Here is a 6,752-nt window from a genome sequence, read left to right on the forward strand (position 1 = left end):
TGGTCTACAGTACATTTATTTAAAACAATTTTAGCACAGTAAAGGCGGTAATTATATAACAATGCCCATAATGTCGATGACAGACTGCTAATTTTCTACAAGTAGAAGTTACTTATTTTGGAAGCTCTCTCTTTGATTCTCCTCAGAGGGAGGAAAAGAAATGCATTTAGGACCCTGAATAAAAAACAAGATGTACCATGTCCTTATTTTCTTAAATTTAACATAAAACAACAGAAGCATATTGCCTTTAAAATACTTGGAAATCAGTAACAAATAAATGCAAGAAATTGAAACTTCCATTTTATTCCTTTCTACCTTTTACAATATATGTATAGAGCATGAATTATATTTAAGGAATTTTTTAATACGTATAGTGAATTTTTTGTTGCTTGGAAGATTTTTTGAGTTTTTTTATAATTCAGCAGTATTTGAATGTAAATGTAGAAATTTAGAATTATTGACTGATTATAGCTGACATTTTGTATAACATCTTATAGTTTACATTATTTGATTTTTCCTGAAAATGACACTGAATTAAGTAACACAAGCATTATATTAAAATTTTACAGATGATAAAATAAAGACAGAGATTTGAAGAGATTTTCTCAAGGTCACCTATCTAAATACAGAAGCTGATGTTGCAACAATCAAATCAACAAGGAACATTTCTAAATAGTCCTTACATTGTGATGTAGGATTTATTGTTTGGGTCAAAGAAAAAAGAAATAACCATGTTTGAATTCCCTGATATGTGGTAGGCAGTTTGGTAAGCACATTACATATACTTCATTTGATCCTCACAATAGGCCAGTGCAGTTGGTAACATTATTATCTCTATTTTACAATTGAGGTAATTGAGTCTGTGATTCACCCAGGGTGGCATGGCAAGAAAGTGTCCAAAACTGGATTTCAACTCAGGTCTTTCTGACTTAAGGCTCAGAATTCTAGCCACTGCAGCACTTAGCCACCACTAGCAAGTCAGACAAGAACTGCCCTCAGTGAAAAAACAGTATAACTCTGGGCAATGTAGTTAGCAAATTGTAGCTCCTGAGTGCTTATTTCCCTATTCTCATGCTTGTGCCAGATAGTAGGATTTTTGAATGTCAGTTTCCAGTTAACTATGTGAGGTCTTAGAAACAGAAAATAATCAATTGTTTTATTTTTTTTTTTTTGATTTAAGGCAATGAGGTTTAGCGATTCGCCCAAGGTCACACAGTTAGGCAACTATTATTAAGTGTGTGAGGTCACATTTGAACTCAGCTCCTCCTGACTCCAGGGTACACCATACCTGAAAGTTATGATCAAAAAAAGAGAATAGATTATTTTTCTTTTTTTTTGTTTTTTTAAGTTTTATTTTTTGCAAGGCAATGAGGTTAAGTGACTTGTCCAAAGCCACACAGCTAGATAATTATTAAGTGTCTGAGGCTGGATTTGAACTCAGGTCCCCCTGACTCCAGGGTACACTGTACCTGAAAGATATGATCAAAAAGAGAATAGATTATTTTTCATGAAATTCTCCATGAAAACTGCCTGATATCCTAGAAGCAGAGAGTAAAATAGAAATTGAATGAATCTGCATCACCTGAAAGAGATATCAAAATGAAAACTGCCAGGAATATTGGAGTCAAATTTCAGAACTTTCAAATAAAGGAGAAAACATTTCAAGTAACTAGAAAGAAACAATTCAAAGATCAAGGAGATTCAGTCAGCATTACACAAAACTTAGCAGTTTCTACTTTCTGAAATGTAGGGCTTAGGATATAATATTCTGGAAGGCAAAAGAGTTTGGATTACAAACAAGAATCAATGACTCAGCAAAATTGAACTACTCTTTCAGTGGAAAAGATGGAAATTCAATAAAATAGGGAACTTTCGAATTTTCCTAATGAAGTGACCAGAGCTGAGAAGAAAGTTTTATCTTCAAATAAAGGATTCAAAGAGGGTGGACAGGAGGGGCAAATTCTAAAGGATGTAATGATGGTGACTGCTTTTATTCTTGCATGGGTAGATAATACTGAGAATTCGTATGAAACTTCTCATTTATTAGGTCAGTTCAGGAGCATATATAGACAAAGTAAAGACAAGTTGAATTTGAACATACAATATATTAAAAAAGTGGAGTTAATGGGGACGAAAGGAATGTACTGGGAGAAAGGGAAAGAAGAGATAGAGTGGGGGAAGTTATTTCACATAAAAGAGGAGGGAAAGTTTTTATAGTGGAGAGGAAGAGGGGGAAAAGTGAGGAGGAGTGAATGAGCCTTACTTTCATCTGAATTGGCTCAGAGAGGGAATACCATATACTCAATTGGATAGTGAAATCTATTTTACCTTAGAGGAAAATAGGAGAGGAAAGGGATGGGAAATGGGAAGGGTGTAGGTGACACAAAGGAAGGAAGATCATGGGAGAGAATACTCAGATGAATTCAAATTTTGAGGAAGTATAGGGTAAAAAAAGAGAGAGAATAGAATAAATGGGGGTTGAGGGAATAGGATGGAAGCATATACAGTTAGTAATGGCAGCCATGAAGAAGAATATTGAAACAAGTTTCTCCGGTAAAGACTTCATTTTCAAACATAGGGAACTGAGTCAAATTTATAAAAAATAAGAGCTCTTCCCCAGTTGATGAATGATTGATAGATAAGAATAGATTTCAGATGAGTTTACAATACTACACACACACACACACACACACACACACACACACACACACACACACACACATATATATATATATATATGTCTTAACTCACTATGGTGGATGGGAAAAAATGGGAGTTGGAATAATTATGAGGTACTACCTTAAAACTGCATTAGCTATTAGGAGAGAAGGAGAAAATGACAAATGTTGGAAGGACTGTAAGGAAATTGAGTTATTAATGCACTTTTGTGAAATGATCCAACAATTCTGTGGAGAAATTTGAAACTATTCCCAAAGGGCTATAAATTCATGCCTATCCTTTGGCCTAACAGTGCCACTGCTAGGCCTCTATTGCAGAAGAGATGAAATGGGGAAGGAAAAAAATCTGAACATTTAAGCATATTTATAGCACCTGGTTGTAGGGAACTGGAGAATGATGGAAGGTTCATTGGTTGGGGAATGACTATACAAATGATGGTATGTGATTGAGATAAAATGATGTTCTTTTATGAGGAATGATGGAGAGAATGAGCTCAGCAAAAACTTGCATAAGGACATGCAATGGGAAATGTACCTTTTGTACAGTAACAGCAATAATACAGGATGATCAGCTATGAATGACCTACCTTTTCTCAATGTTTCTGTGACCCAAGAGAATGCTGAAGCTTTTGTTATAGAATACTATCTATCCCGAAGACAGAACTGATGGTGTCTGAATTCAAGATAAAGTATACTTTTTTCACTTTATGTTTCTTGAGGTTTCTCTTTTGTTGTGTGTGTGGAGGGGGTTATGTTTACTTTTACACTATGATTTTTATAGCAGTATTTTTCATGGCTACACATTCTTAATGTACATCAAGTACCTTGCTTCCTCAATGAGGGGAAAAGGGAGAGAATATGAAACTCAAGGTTTTGGAAGTAAATTTTGGAATTTGTTTTTGCATGTAGCAGGGGAAAAAATAAAACAAAATTAAATAAATACTAAAAAAAAAATGAATGAATTGCATACCAAAGGCTCCTAAGTAATATTTTTTTTATATAAACTATTTATTAATAGATGAGGCCAGTGAAGATGTTTACTTCTTCTTGGACACACCCACAGTGCGACCCCTGAGGCCTGTAGTCTTGGTGTGCTGGCCTCAGACACCGGGACCCCAGAAGTGCCGAAGCCCATGAAGTGCCGGAATCTTTTTCAGTCACTCCATATATTCACACAACTTATTGTCCAGACCGTTGGCCAGAACCTGGCTATATTTTCCATCCTTTACATCCTTCTGCCTGTTGAGGAACCAGTCTGGAATCTTGTATTGCCGTGGATTTTGCATGATGGTGATCACACGCTCCACCTCATCTTCAGTGAGTTCACCAGCCCTCTTGGTGAGGTCAATATCTGCTTTCCTCAGTACCTCATGAGCATATCTTCGACCCACACCCTTGATGGCTGTGATGGCAAAAACTATTTTCTGTCGTCCATCAATGTTGGTGTCGAGCACTCTCAAAATGTGCTGGAACCTCTCGGGGATTACAAGAGACATGGCTGCAACGGCGGCCTTCTCTGGAAGAGCCTAAGTAATCTTAATGCTATGATGTTTCCCTCTTATCCACTGAGGAGACCACTGCCAAATTCATCTTCTTAAACATTACTTTCATTCTTTAACCCCTTTACTCAAAAATCTTTGTAAGATTCTTCTTATCTATTGCACTGGATTTGATTTCTACCTTTTTCCTCTATATGTCCACTTCTTTCTAGCTTTGCATATCCTTTTATTCCAGCACCTACCCACAAGGCTGATCCTTTATAATCTATGAAAGGGTCTTATTTATTTCCATTGTCATGTTTCCTTACACATTATTAATTCATTGATATTCAGATGGTAAAACTAGATTATAATTTAGAGATCTCAAGTACAAAACTTATCTCCCCCTTTGCCACATCAGATGCCTTTCCTCTGACAAAAATGTCCTAATTTTCTGACTTATTCTTCCAGGGTGGTGGTGATGGGAGATATAGGGAAGGGCATTATAAAATATTTTTGTGAATTTTTAGTATATTTATTATGCAGTATTATACAATATAGCTATTAATGTTGGAATTTTATACTCATACTAGTCTCTTAGGCCCAAAAGGGCAAATTTGATATCTTATCTGAACTTTGAAGCATACCAACATTTAACATTAAACCTAAATGAAACTTAAGATATATTTGTAGAATGAATAAATGAACTTACTCTACAGCAAATGGTCTACATCTTTTTGTGTATTTTATAGAATTTTAGAAGTCAGTTGAAGTCTAAGAAATCATAATCATTATTTTTTACTGCATAAAATCAAATCTATAGGGCAACCATGGAAACCAATTGGTAAATACAAATATGGCTTTGTCTTTCTCCTTTATTTTTTGTTAAGTATTTTATTTACCTGTGAGAAAAATTACGATCTTCATTTTTAAAACATTTAGTTGTAAATTCTCAGCTTTCCTCTGTCTTTAATATCCCTCATTGAGAAGGCAAGTAATTTTATATATTTTATAAATGTGTGGTGATAGAAATCATATATCCACATTAGTCATGTTCTAAAAGAAAACAAGCAAAAAAAGTTTAAAAAGTAGAGTCAAAAATTTATATTTCAGTTTATATTCAGACATCAACATTTCTTTCACTGCGAATGGATGGTATTTTTCTTTAAGTTTCAATTTTTCTTTTAGCTTGTTTCCCCCAATTAAATTTAATGATAGTTTTTATCTCTCATTTTTGTAAGATTTTTGAGTTCCACATTTTTCTCCCTCCTTCCCTTCCTTCTATCCAAACTATGACATTGAGTAATGTAATATAGGCTATATATGAACAATCATGTTAATCAAATTGAAGTGGTATTGTTTGATAAAAAGGGTATGCATAGTTTTATTGCCCTTTGAGCAGAGCTCTAAATTACACTACAGAATGATTGGGTCAGTTCATAACTGCACCAACAGTACATTAGCATCCCTGTTTTTCTATATGCTCTCCAATATTTACCATATCTCCTTTCTTTATATTAGGCAATCTGATTGGTATGAGGTGGCAATTCAGTTATTTTAATTTACATTTATCTAATAAAATGATTTAAGACATTTATTTAAAATGACTATATATAGATTTAATTTAATTTAATGAAAATTAACTTTGATTTTTATAAATTTGATTCTATTTTCTATATTTTTAAAAAGGAGTCCTCAGAAATGTTGACTGTAAAATTTTTTTCTCAATTTTCTGCATTCCTTCTAAACTTGGTTTTATTGATCTTCTTGTATAAAACTTTTCAAATTTAATATAATCAAAATTATCCATTTTTCTGTTCTCTGTCTCTTGTTTGGTCATAAACTATGACATTCTCCATAGAACTGACAGATAATTCTTTGTTTTTCTAATTGGTCTTTGGTATCATCCTTTATGTGTAAATCATGTAGCCATTTCAAATGTGTCTGAGTACATTGTATGAGATGTTGGTCTATGCCTATTTTCTGTCATACTGTATTTCAGTTTTTCCTGTAGCTTTTGTCAAATAATAATACTTATGACAAAAATTGTAATCTGGAGAGTTATCAACAGTAAACTACTTTTGGACCTAAACTGTTCCACTGATCCACCTCTCATTTCTAAGCCATATGAAACAATTTTGATGATCACCCCTTTATAATATGGTTTATCTCAGGTACAGCTAGTACACCTTCCTTTTCATTTTTTTCATTATTTCCCTTGATATTCTTGACTTTTTTTTCCAAATGAATTTTACCTCTTTTTTTAGATCTATAAAATAGTTTTCCATAGTTTGATTGGAATAGTACTGAATAAATAATTTGATATTGTTATTTTTATTATGTTAGCTTGATCTACTCATGAACAGTTCATTTTTTCTAAACTTTTTTCAGTGAAAAGTTCTTCTTATTGTGTTTGTAAGGTTCTTGCAATTGCCTTGGCAGGTAGACTTTCAACTATTTTATATTGCCTATAGTTACTTTAAATAGAATTTCTCTTTCTATCTCTTGTTGGGGGCTTTATTAGAAATATAAAATACTGATGATTGATATGGATTTATTTTACATTTTGCAACTTTGCTAAAGTTGTAATTCAAAT

At 33.4% G+C, this 6,752-nt stretch overlaps 1 pseudogene; it reads right to left on the minus strand.

The window, feature by feature from the left end:
* Positions 1–3,706: 3,706 nt before the first annotated feature.
* On the minus strand, positions 3,707–4,183 carry LOC141515130 (small ribosomal subunit protein uS13-like; annotated as a pseudogene).
* Between the last annotated feature and the right edge of the window lie 2,569 nt (positions 4,184–6,752).

Source organism: Macrotis lagotis, chromosome 1 (assembly GCF_037893015.1).
Source record: "Macrotis lagotis isolate mMagLag1 chromosome 1, bilby.v1.9.chrom.fasta, whole genome shotgun sequence".
Lineage (NCBI taxonomy): Eukaryota > Metazoa > Chordata > Mammalia > Peramelemorphia > Peramelidae > Macrotis > Macrotis lagotis.